Here is a 12,139-nt window from a genome sequence, read left to right on the forward strand (position 1 = left end):
ATTTTTGACAAAAACACATTTCTGCACAACAAAAACCAAACCTACCAACTCATTTCACTCATAGAATCATAGAACTGGAAGGGACCTCGAGAGGTCATCTATTCCAGTCCCCTGCACTCAAGGCAGGACTAAGTATTATCTAGACCATCCCTGACAGGTGTTTGTCCAACCTGCTCTTAAAAATCCCCAGTGATCAAGATTCCACAACCTCCCTAAGCAATTTATTCCAGTACTTAACCACTCTGACAGTTAGGAAGTTTTTCCTAATGTCCAACCTAAACCATCCTTGCTGCAATTTAAGCCCATTGCTTCTTGTCCTATCCTCAGAGGTTAAGAAGAACAATTTTTCTCCCTCCTCTTTGTAACAACCTTTTATGTACTTGAAGACTGTTATCATGTCCCCTCTCAGTCTTCTCGTCTCCAGACTAAACAAACCCAATTTTTTCAATCTTCCCTCATAGGTCATGTTTTCTAGACCTTTAATCATTTTTGTTGCTCTTCTCTAGACTTTCTCCAATTTGTCCACATCTTTCCTGAAATGTGGCACCCAGAACTGGACACACTACTCCAGTTGAGGCCTAATCAGCGCAGAGTAGAGTGGAAGAATTACTTCTCGTGTCTTGCTTACAATACTCCTGCTAATACATCCCATGATCCCAGCTCATATTACTCAACAGCAAATGGATGGTAGTATCTTTCAGTCATCATCAAATCAACTACCTAGTATGAAAGACTTTCTATCCCAGTAACTGCTACTACTGCTATTTAGTTTTCAGAAGAACTTCCTTTAGCCAAGGCACTTTGCAATTTAAAAAAGTACAGTTACATTGGAGAGAAGTACCAATAAGAGAGAAAAGAGATAAGAATTTTTAGTATTATCAGCATGTAAACGATAGCAAAAAGCAAAACTAGCAATGAGTTGTCTACTATAATCTGTGCAAAGGAAGACGAGGAGTGGACCAGGAACAGAACCCTGTGGTGTGGAATGAAAATGGAAAGAGAGTTTGCCAACCTGTAACAGCCAAAAGAAATGCTAGGAAAGATAAGACTGGAATCATGAGAGTACAGAGCTTTGTATTCCAAAGAAGCAGGTAGTCAGTAGCAAGGAAAGAAGTACAAAGGGCAAGGAGAGTAAGAACATGAGAGGGGAAGAGAAACATGTTTAGCAGAGGAGAGGAAATTAGAAACAGACAGGAAAGCAGTCAGTGGAATAGTTAGAGATATTCTGGCTGTAAAGGAGATCAGATAATGTGGTGTGAAAGAGAGGTTCAAAGTTAGAAGTGAACAAGCACGGTCCATAACTTTAAAGAGAAAAAGAAGATCAGAGATGTTGGTTTAAACCCTGGAGCTGCCCAGGGCTCCCTTTGAACTCACCTGTCTTTCAAATTATTCTCTTTGTTTGCAATTGTTTTTGTGTTCCATGCTCATTGTATTTCCCTTCATTAGCATATTCATGTTTTGCTACTGTCTATTTTCTTTTCTTTGTTTTATATTGGGTGTAACAGACATTACATGATATCCTGTATGCAGTTACCCAGAAGGGACGTGAGAAAGTTTGTACTTTAATTTGCTAGGATTGTTGCATAGATTTTGTTCATTTTTGTAGGTGTCTTTTAAATTTGATGTTCCAATATCTTTTTAAAAGAATTCCTGATTATGGGGTTGGTCCTGGAAAGTGCTGAGTCCTCTCACAAGGTGCTGAGTCCCACTGAGATCTGTAGGAGCTGAAGATACGCAAAGCATCTCCTCTTTACTTCCTTTTCTCAGTTGACCTTTAGGATTGATAGTGATAGTTTCTTCAATAATTAGAGACCGGTTCACACCAAAACCTAGATATTAATATACCTGAATTTATGGGGAAATTTGCATCTGAATTCAGATCCCAATTTTGCAGCTCGGGCCAATCTCTTTCAAAAGGGTGCTTGCTATGTTGGTCCCAGGATTTTAAAGAGACAAGGTGGATGAAGTAGTATCTTTTATTGGACCAACTTCTGTGGGTGAAAGAGAGAAGCTTTTGAGCTTCACAGAGCTCTTCAGAAGAAAATGCTTGTCTGTTTCACCCACAGAAGTTGGTCCAATAAAAGATATTACCACATTGTCTCTCAGTAGGAGGAATGTTTAACAATATTTAATTGTGATAGTTTTCTGTGATGCTGGCATCTCAGTGTAAAAGAGAACAAAAGAATCCAATGTTACTATAACCAAAAGATTCGAGCACTGTAATTTTTAAAAGGACAGCATTGTATATAAAACGAACAGTGTTTGCAAAGGGTTCTTAGGCCTTGTCTACACTACACAGTTTTGTTGACAAAAGTCCGCTTTCGTTGACAAAACACTGGAGGTGTACACACACTGACGTGCTCCTCCCCTAATGTAACTCCCCTACTATGCCAACATGGGCGGTGCGTGACTCCTCCATTCAGAGAAGCTGCGCACGCTCAGACCAGGGCCCCGCCCCGAGGCCTGCGCCTCTCAGCCTCCACCCCCTGGTCACACTCGGCCCACTCCCGCCTGCCTCTCGTGCCTCTGCCCCCTCTCCGCTCGCAACTGTTCACCCCCTCCACAGCCCCCCACCTGCTGCTTATGCCTTTTCACCCCCTTCCCTGGCCCCACCCACCCACCGCTCGTGCCTCTTCACTTCCTCCCCCGGGCCTCCCCCCTCCCGCCCACTGGCCGGCCAGCTAGCTAGCTGAGCTGGCCGGCTGCTCACCACTTGAGCAAGGTCCCCATGTGGGCGGAGAGAGGACAGGAAGAGGCAGAGCCTCAGGGGGAGAGGACAAGTGGGGCCTTGGGGCGGAGCACAGGTGGGACCACAGCCGGGGCACCCATCCTTTCAGTGGTGGTGCACTCCAAAGGCAGCAGACTGGCTGTTTGGGGAGGCTTAGCCTCTCTGGCCACTTATACCTGCTGCCTATGTATGCCAACATCATAAACCCACCTCAGTGAGAGGCATAGGACATATATCTGTGTACTTAGGGAGATGCAGTGTCTGTGTAGACACTGACAGCCGGGTTGCTGCTGGTTCTCTGCTCCAAGCCAGGCTGCCACTCAGGCTCCTGGCTTGGGCTGCCACCTGGGCTCTCCACTCCACACTGGGAGCCCTGCTGCTACCTGGGGTCCCAGCTCCCCACTACCCGCCAGGAGCACGGCAGGCTACCGCACTCCAGGTGCACATCTCCCCGTCAGAAGTGAGAAGCCCCGCGCCGCTGCCCCCTGCTCCTGGCTGGGAGTGCGAAGGTGAGAAGCGCCGGGAGGCAGCTGGGGTCCTGGTGGGTTGCTGCGCAGAGCTTAGGGCCCTCAGTCCCCCACGTTGCCCCTCTTCAGTTGGTGGAAGCACTTCTAGTGAGGACGTGCACTACTGACAGGAGAGTAGTATGGACATCAGCCACTGCAATAATTAATGTGGTGGCTCTAAGTCGACTTAAGATTGCAGTGTAGACATAGCCTTAGATGGTTAAATGGTCAAATGTTTCCTTTCTGCAAGCGTTGATGATGTGGTTGTAGTTTTCTGCATCATTTCCAACTCTGAGTTTTCATTGTGATTGCTGATTTCACTAGATCCTTTCTTAAACCTAGAACAGTTTTATGTTAAAAACAAATAATCTTCTTGTGCAATTGTATTAGTAAAATCTTAGGTTTCAGTTCCATATGTGGCCTATTCCAGAGCTCAACTACTGTTATAATTAGAAAGTTTTCCAAATGTCTAACCTAAATCTCACTTGTTGCAGATTAAGCCCATTACTCCTTGTCCAACCTTCAGTGGACATGGACAGCAGATGATCACCATCCTCTTTATAACAGCCTTTAACATATTTGAAGACGGTTATCAGGTCTTCCCTCACTCTTCTTTTCTCAAGAGTAAACATGCCCAGTTTTTTTAACCTTTCCTCATAGGTCAGGTTTTCTAAACTTTTTCACATTTTTGTTGCTTTCTTCTCTGGAGCATCTCCAGTTTGTTCACATCTTTCCTAAAGTTTGGCACCCACAATTGGACATAGTACTCCAGCCAAAGCTTCCCCAGTAGATCAGGACAGTGACCTCCTGTGTCTTACACCCCAGAACAATATTAGTCTTTTTCACAACTGCATCTCGTTGACTCATATTCAATTTGTGATCCACTCCAACCCCCAGATCCTTTTAATCAGTGCTATCACTGAGCTAGTTATTTCCCATTTTCAATTTCCCATTTTCAATTTTATTTTTCTTTCCTGAGTGAAGTACTTCGTACTTACCTTTATTGAATTTCATCTTGATTTCAGACCAGTTCTCCAGTTTGTCAAAGTCATTTTGAATTACAACCTGTCCTTTAAAGTGCTTGCTACCACTCCTATCTTGGTATCATCCACAAATTTTATAAGCATATTCTCCACTCCATTATCCAAGTCATTAATAAAAATATTGGATAGTACAAGACCCAGGAGTGACCCCAGCAGAACCCCATTAGATACACTCTCCCAGTTTAATCATAGAATCATAGAATATCAGGGTTGGAAGGGACCTCAGGAGGTCATCTAGTCCAACCTCCTGCTCAAAGCAGGACCGATCCCCAATTAAATCATTCCAGCCAGGGCTTTGTCAAACCTGACCTTAAAAACTTCTAAGGAAGGAGATTCCACCACCTCCCTAGGTAACGCATTCCAGTGTTTCACCACCCTCCTAGTGAAAAAGTTTTTCCTAATATCCAACCTAAATCTCCCCCACTGCAACTTGACACCATTACTCCTTGTTCTGTCATCTGCTACCACTGAGAACAGTCTAGAGCCATCCTCTTTGGAACCCCCTTTCAGGTAGTTGAAAGCAGCTATCAAATCCCCCCTCATTCTTCTCTTCCGTCGACTAAACATCCCCAGTTCCCTCAGCCTCTCCTCATAAGTCATGTGTTCCAGTCCCCTAATCATTTCTGTTGCCCTCCGCTGGACTCTTTCCAATTTTTCCACATCCTTCTTGTAGTGTGGGGCCCAAAACTGGACACAGTACTCCAGATGAGGCCTCACCAGTGTCGAATAGAGGGGAATGATCACGTCCCTCGATCTGCTGGCAATGCCCCTACTTATACATCCCAAAATGCCATTGGCCTTCTTGGCAACAAGGGCACACTGTTGACTCATATCCAGCTTCTCGTCCACTGTAACCCCTAGATCCTTTTCTGCAGAACTGCTGCCGAGCCATTCGGTCCCTAGTCTGTAGCGGTGCATTGGATTCTTCCGTCCTAAGTGCAGGATTCTGCACTTGTCCTTGTTGAACCTCATCAGATTTCTTTTGGCCCAATCCTCTAATTTGTCTAGGTCCCTCTGTATCCTATCCCTACCCTCCAGCGTATCTACCTCTCCTCCTAGTTTAGTGTCATCTGCAAACTTGCTGAGGGTGCAGTCCACACCATCCTCCAGATCATTTATGAAGATATTGAAGAAAACCGGCCCCAAGACCGACCCTTGGGGCACTCCACTTGATACCGGCTGCCAACTAGACATGGAGCCATTGATCACTACCCATTGAGCCCGACAATCTAGCCAACTTTCTATCCACCTCATAGTCCATTCATCCAGCCCATACTTCTTTAACTTGCTGGCAAGAATACTGTGGGAGACAGTGTCAAAAGCTTTGCTAAAGTCAAGGAACAACACGTCCACTGCTTTCCCTTCATCCACAGAACCAGTTATCTCATCATAGAAGGCAATTAGATTAGTCAGGTATGACTTGCCCTTGGTGAATCCATGCTGACTGTTCCTGATCACTTTCCTCTCCTCTAAGTGCTTCAGAATTGAAGTTTGACAGTGAACCAATGACCAATTTCAACCAATTGTGCAAGTACCTTATAGTAATTTCATCTAGCCACGTGTGACTGTGTCAAAAGTCTTACTGAAAGCAAGATCCATCTTATCTGATACTTCCTCTCATCCAATAGGCCAGTAACACTGTCAAAGAAAAAAATTAGGTTGGTTTGACATGGTTTGTTCTTGACAAATCCATGCTGGCTATTCCTTATAATCCTATTATCCTTTAAGTGCTCACAAATAGATTATTTAATAATTTGTTCCAGTGTTTTTCCAGGTATTGAAGATAGGCCGACCAGTCTATTATTCCCCAGGTCCTCTTTGTCCCCCTTTTTAAAGATACATACTATATTTGCCAGTGTCCTATCCTCTGGGACCTTGCCCATCCTCCATGAGTTTTCAAAGATAATTGCTAGTGGTTCCAAGATAGCTTCAGCTAGTTCCTTAAGTACCCTAGGATGAATTTCATCAGGCCCCACTGACTTGAATACATCTAACTTATCTAAAAATTCTTGAACCTGTTCTTTCCCTATTTTGGCTTGCATTCCTTTCCCCTGTTTTTGTTTGTTTGTTTGTTTGTTTTTTAAATATTAATTGGGTTATATATCACCATTAACCTTTTTTAGTGAAGACTGAAAAAAATAGTCATTAAACACCTCAGCCATCTTGATGTTGTCATTACTAGCTTACTTTACCCACTACGTAGAGAACCTACCCTTTCCTTCATTTTTCTCTTTATCCTAATGTGTTTAAAGAACCTCTTCTTGTTGGCCTTTTATGTCCCTTACTAGGTGTAATTCATTTTGTGCCTCAGCCTTTCTGACTTGGTCCCTACATTTCGTGCTACTCTTTTGTTCACCTCCTCAGTAATTTATCCATGTTTCCACTTTTTGTAGGACACTTTTTTTTGATATTTCAGGTCATTAAAGAGTTCCTGATGGAGCCATGTTGGCCTCTTTCTATTCTTCCTATTTTTTCTTTGCACTGGGATAATTTGCAATTGTACCTTTCATCTTGTCTCTTTGAGAAACTGCCAGGTCTCCTGAACAGCTTTTTCCCCTTAGATTTTCTTACCGTGGGACCTTACCTATCAGTTCTCTGAGTCTGTTAAAATCTACTTTTCATGATCAGTGAAGATCATTTCATGATCACTTTCACGCAAACTGCCTTCCGCCTTCAGATTCGCTACCAATTCCTCCCTGTTGGTCAGAATCAAGGCTAAAATGACTGTCTCCCTGGTTACTCCCTCCACTTTCTGAAACAAAACGTTGCCTCAATACCTCCAAGAATTTACTGAAAAATTTAGGTTTTGTTGTATTACTTTTCCAACAGATGTCTGAGTAGTTAAAATCCCTCATTACTATCATGTTTTGTGTTTTGGATATTTCTGTTGTTTGTTCTAGAAATGCCTCATCTACCTCCTCTTCCTGATTTGGTGGTATGTATTAGGCCCCTACCTGGCATCACCCCTATTTCTTACCCCTTTTATCTTTAGCCAGGGTCTTTCAGCTAGTCTGCCTCTCACTTCCTTCTGCACCTCTTGATGTATAATGCAATACCTGCTCCTTTTTTATCTTGCACATCCTTCCTGAAGAAGCTATACCCCTCTATACCAATATTCCAGTCATGAGACTTATCCCACAAGTCTCTGTGATGCCAATTAAGGCCTAATTTAGCTTATGTATTAATACTTCCAGGTCTTCCTGTTAATTCCCCATAATGGTTGCATTTGTTTCTACACATCTAAGATGTTGAGCAGATTCCCTCATTGATTTCCCTCTTGTTGCTCCTTTACCCTGTTAAGTATCAGAGGGTAGCCATGTTAGTCTGGATCTGTGAAAGCGGCAAAGAGTCCTGTGGCACCATATAGACTAACAGATGTATTGGAGCATAAGCTTTCGTGAGTGAACACCCACTTCTTCAGGTGCATGTGTCATTGCTGGTGAGAATATGCTTCACGTTGGCGGGTTGTCTGTGGGCGAGGACATGCACATTTCAAAACTACAATACCCGCATGAGGAAATAAGGAAACACATCAACAGAGCCAGACGTATACCCAGACACCTCCTGCTGCAAGACAAGCCCAAGAAAGAAACCAACAGAACTCCACTGGCCATCACATACAGTCCTCAGCTAAAAACTCTCCAACGCATCATCAGTGATCTACAACCCATCCTGGACAACGATCCCGCACTTTCACAGGCCTTGGGAGGCAGGCCAGGTCTCGCCCACAGACAACCCGCCAACCTGAAACATATTCTCATCAGCAATGACACACCGCACCATAGTAACTCTAACTCAGGAACCAATCCATGCAACAAACCTCGACGCCAACTCTGCCCACATATCTACGCCAGCGACACCATCACAGGAACTAACCAGATCAGCCACACCATCACCGGTTCAGTCACCTGCACGTCCACCAACGTAATATACGCCATCACGTGCCAGCAATGCCCCTCTGCTATGTACATCGGCCAAATTGGACAGTCCCTACATAAAAGGATAAATGGACACAAATCAGATATTAGGAATGGCAATATACAAAAACCTGTAGGAGAACACTTCAATCTCGTTGGAAACAAAAGAGCAGATTTAAAGGTAGCCATCCTGCAGCAAAAAAACTTCAGGACCAGACTTCAAAGAGAAACTGATGAGCTTCAGTTCATTTGCAAATTTGACACCATCAGTTCAGGATTAAACAAAGACTGTGAATGGCTAGCCAACTACAAAAGCAGTTTCTCCTCCCTTGGTGTTCACACCTCAATTGCTAGAAGAGGGCCTCATCCTCCCTGATAGAACTAACTTTGTTATCCCTAGCCTGATTCTTGCTTGCATATTTATACCTGCCTCTGGAAATTTCCACTACATGCATCTGAAGAAGAGGGTGTTCACCCACGAAAGCTTATGCTCCAATATGTCTGTTAGTCTATAACAGGGGTCGGCAACCTTTTAGAAGTGGTGTGCCGAGTCTTCATTTATTCACTTTAATTTAAGGTTTCGCGTACCAATAATACATTTTAATGTTTTTTAGACGGTCTCTCTCTATAAGTCTATATATTATAAAACTAAACTATTGTCGTATGTAAACAAGGTTTTCAAAATGTTTAAGAAGCTTCATTTAAAATTAAATTAAAATGCTGATCTTACACCTCTGGCCCGCTCAGCCCGCTGCTGGCCTGGGGTTCCGTTCACCTAGGCCGGCAGCGGGCTGAGCGGGGCCGGCGGCCGGGACCTCAGACCAGCAGTGGGCTGAGCGGCTCAGCCCGCTGCCGGTCTGGGGTTCCGTCCACCGGCTCCTGCCAGCCAGGGTACTGGCTGCCAGCCCCACTCAGCCCACTGGCGGTCTGGGGTCCCAGCCCTGCACACATAGAGTAGGTGCCTACTTTCTTCCTGGTTCTAACCATTCTCTTCCTCTCTCTCTCTGCACTGAGATGAGGGTGGGAGTGCACTGAGCACAGGGCTGAGGGTGAAGAAGCAAGCTGAGGGTTGGGGTGCAGGGTCTGGCCAGGAGCTAGAATGAGGGAGGGGCTCAGGTTTGGGGCAGGAGGTTGGGGTGTGGAGCGCTTACCTGGGCAGCTCCCATTTGGTGCTAGGGGTGCAGGTGGGAATATGTGTGTGTGTGTGTGTGCAGGAGCTCCCATTTGGTGCTCAGGGTGGGGGTGCGGATGTGGGGGGTGCAAGAGTCAGGGCATGGGGTGTGGGGGTGTGTGAGGAGGGTGCAGGAGTCAGGGCAGGGGGCTGGGTATGTGTGGAGTGTGCCGGAGTCAGGGCTGGGGTTGTGGCGGGGGGTGCAGGGGTGAGGGAGAGGGCTGGCTGTGTGTGAGGAGGGTGCAGGGGTCAGGGCAGAGGGTTGGGGGTGTGGGCTGGGGTCGTGGGAGTGCTCCCAGCCCCCTGCCCTGAGCAGCTCACAGCAGGGGGCTGGAGGGGATATGCCGATTCCACCCCCATCCGCAAGGAGCACTGTGGCTCCGATTTTCCCTCTCCCCCTCCGTAGCAAGGGCCGTCAGCTGATCAGCCGCAGGGAGGGAGAGGAGGAGGGGCAGGAACCCAGCACGCTGGGGGAAGAGGCGGGGGGAGGGGGAAGCTTGCTTGCCCTGCAAGGAGAGAGTGGGGGGGCAGAGAAGAGCTGGCCGGGCTGGACCAGGCTGGATGTTTAATGGCACGCTGCTGTAGACATGCTGTAGAGCCATTAAAAATTGGCTCGCATGCCATCTTTGACACACAAGCCATAGGTTGCCAACCCCTGGTCTATAAGATGCCACAGGACTCTTCGCCGCTTTACCCTGTTGTAATTTTCCATTTGACTCCCAATATCTGGCTCTCTGTTTGTGCTCACATGTGAGTTTTTGTCACCTGCCCCCTTTGAAACTAGTTTAAAGCCCTCCTCACTAGGTTGGCACCTTGGCTCAAAGATGGTCTTCTACTTCTTGGTCAGGTGGATCCCACCTCTTCCTAGCAGACCTTCTTTCCAGAACAGCATCTCATGGTTGAGGAAGCTAAAGCCCTCCCATTGACACCATCTGCAAAGCTATGCACTCATCTCCAAGATGCACGTGTCCCTCTGTAGGCCCAAGCCCTCAACTTAGAAGATGAACACAACCTACACTCTCAGCTCCTTCACTTTGCCTTCCACAGCCCTGTAGTGTTTGCTTGCCTTAGCACTCGACACGAGTAGTATGCAGGGGAGGGGCGGCCTCTATTCCACCCCATAGCGGCCTAGGGGGACTGAACTACATGCCTGCTCTCTGACCCTGAGTGATGGAGACAATTTGTGTGTTAATTTGGCAGGTGATGGTGACAATTTGTGTGTTAATGGTTTATAAAGCTTTAACATTTTGAATATCAACATCTGCTCTCACTAAATAATTGTCTGACCCCCACTATTATTTCCTACAACTGTGAAAATTTAAATTGCTAAACAGCTTTAAAAACGCTTAAAAATACATGTTGATATTATCCTTCAAAATTAAAATTAAAAATAGAATTCTGCCATCCTACCTGTAAAGGTCAAGAAGCAATTTTCCCCTCAAAGAATTGCATGGGTTGTTTGTTGTACTTGATTTTGATTTTTTCAGGGTGAAGTGGGTTGAAGGGAGGATTGGTGATCATCTAAAGCATCAGGTATAGCTACTGTTAGATGTCAGTAGTAGGCTAGCTCCAATAAATTCTCTGATAGAATTTTCTGATCCCATTTTAGCTGTAATTAGGGTTAAATAATTTAAAGTTAAGCTATTAAAGAGCCAAGTACTCATAATCTTGATGGTGTAAATGGAACATATAACTTTCGACAGTGTTTTCTCTCAATTTCTCTCAAGTCCCTTGCATCCTGAATAAACCCTAAGTGTGTGTTTTCATATCTAACACATTTGTTTATATAGTATGTTAGTAAAATTTCATAATGATATCCTAATCTCAAGTGTATTCTTTCCGTATGTCTCTTTTACTTAAAAAAATCTGACAAATGTCATCTATTTTTCCCTGAGAACATACAAATCATACATTTAAGGCAAAATCACCTCAATAATATCACTTAGGTGCAAAAGCATACTGTGATTGCATCTCTTCTAGCTTACTGTAAACTGACTGACAGTTGAACAGTTGATTATTTGAAGAGCAGCTTGTCACAAGATAGAAATCTATGCTTTTGAAACTATTTGTTGAGATCTTATGTCACAAGTTTGCTTTGCAGCCCTCTGAAGACTAGCTACTGCTCTTCAGTGTTTATTGTCAAAATGTAGAGCCAGCTTTTTGGCCACTGTCAGAGTAGAGTATATGATTCTACTTCAGGATCTTTTTTTACTTACACAGTTTTTGATACCTACTGTTTTTAAGTGCTGTAAATCTTCCTTCAAATGTTCCTTCCACTGAATAAAATGAGCCGGATAAAACAGGAACAGTGGTTCAGGATGAATAAAGAGGCTAAGATGGTACTTTACATAATGCCATAAGAGAAAAGAAAACCACTCGTTCTTATTTATTGCTAATTTTGTACAGTGCTTCTGCCAAGGTAATCGCAAAAGATATTCACACAGCCTGAGTCTGAGAGATTCTTATTCCAAATACAGTGATCATTGCTTAACCCTACTGGGGGGTTAAGGGATACTATAATAATACTAATAAATAATAGTAATAAGTGTAGTTTATTAAAGAGTAAGCAAGAGGCACCTGTTAAACCTTAGGGACTGACCATTTTCCAAGAGTTAATGGAGATGCCACTGTGGGGCAATGTGTGAAGAAAGAGGTAAGTTTGTGAACTCTCAGAGGAGGCTGGGACTCACAGCAGGAATGTGTTGCATTCTACACCCTTCCCCACCCCATGCTAGGATCCTTGCCCCTTCCTTGACTTGTAAGCATAATTTGCC

General features: G+C 44.7%; 1 protein-coding gene across 4 annotated transcripts in view; it reads left to right on the plus strand.

The window, feature by feature from the left end:
* SORCS2 (sortilin related VPS10 domain containing receptor 2) overlaps positions 1-12,139 on the plus strand; it is an 807,861-nt gene that overhangs the window by 724,164 nt on the left and 71,558 nt on the right. The gene's annotated exons all lie outside the window — the stretch shown is intronic.

The sequence above is a fragment of the Chelonia mydas genome, chromosome 4, assembly GCF_015237465.2.
Source record: "Chelonia mydas isolate rCheMyd1 chromosome 4, rCheMyd1.pri.v2, whole genome shotgun sequence".
NCBI lineage: Eukaryota > Metazoa > Chordata > Testudines > Cheloniidae > Chelonia > Chelonia mydas.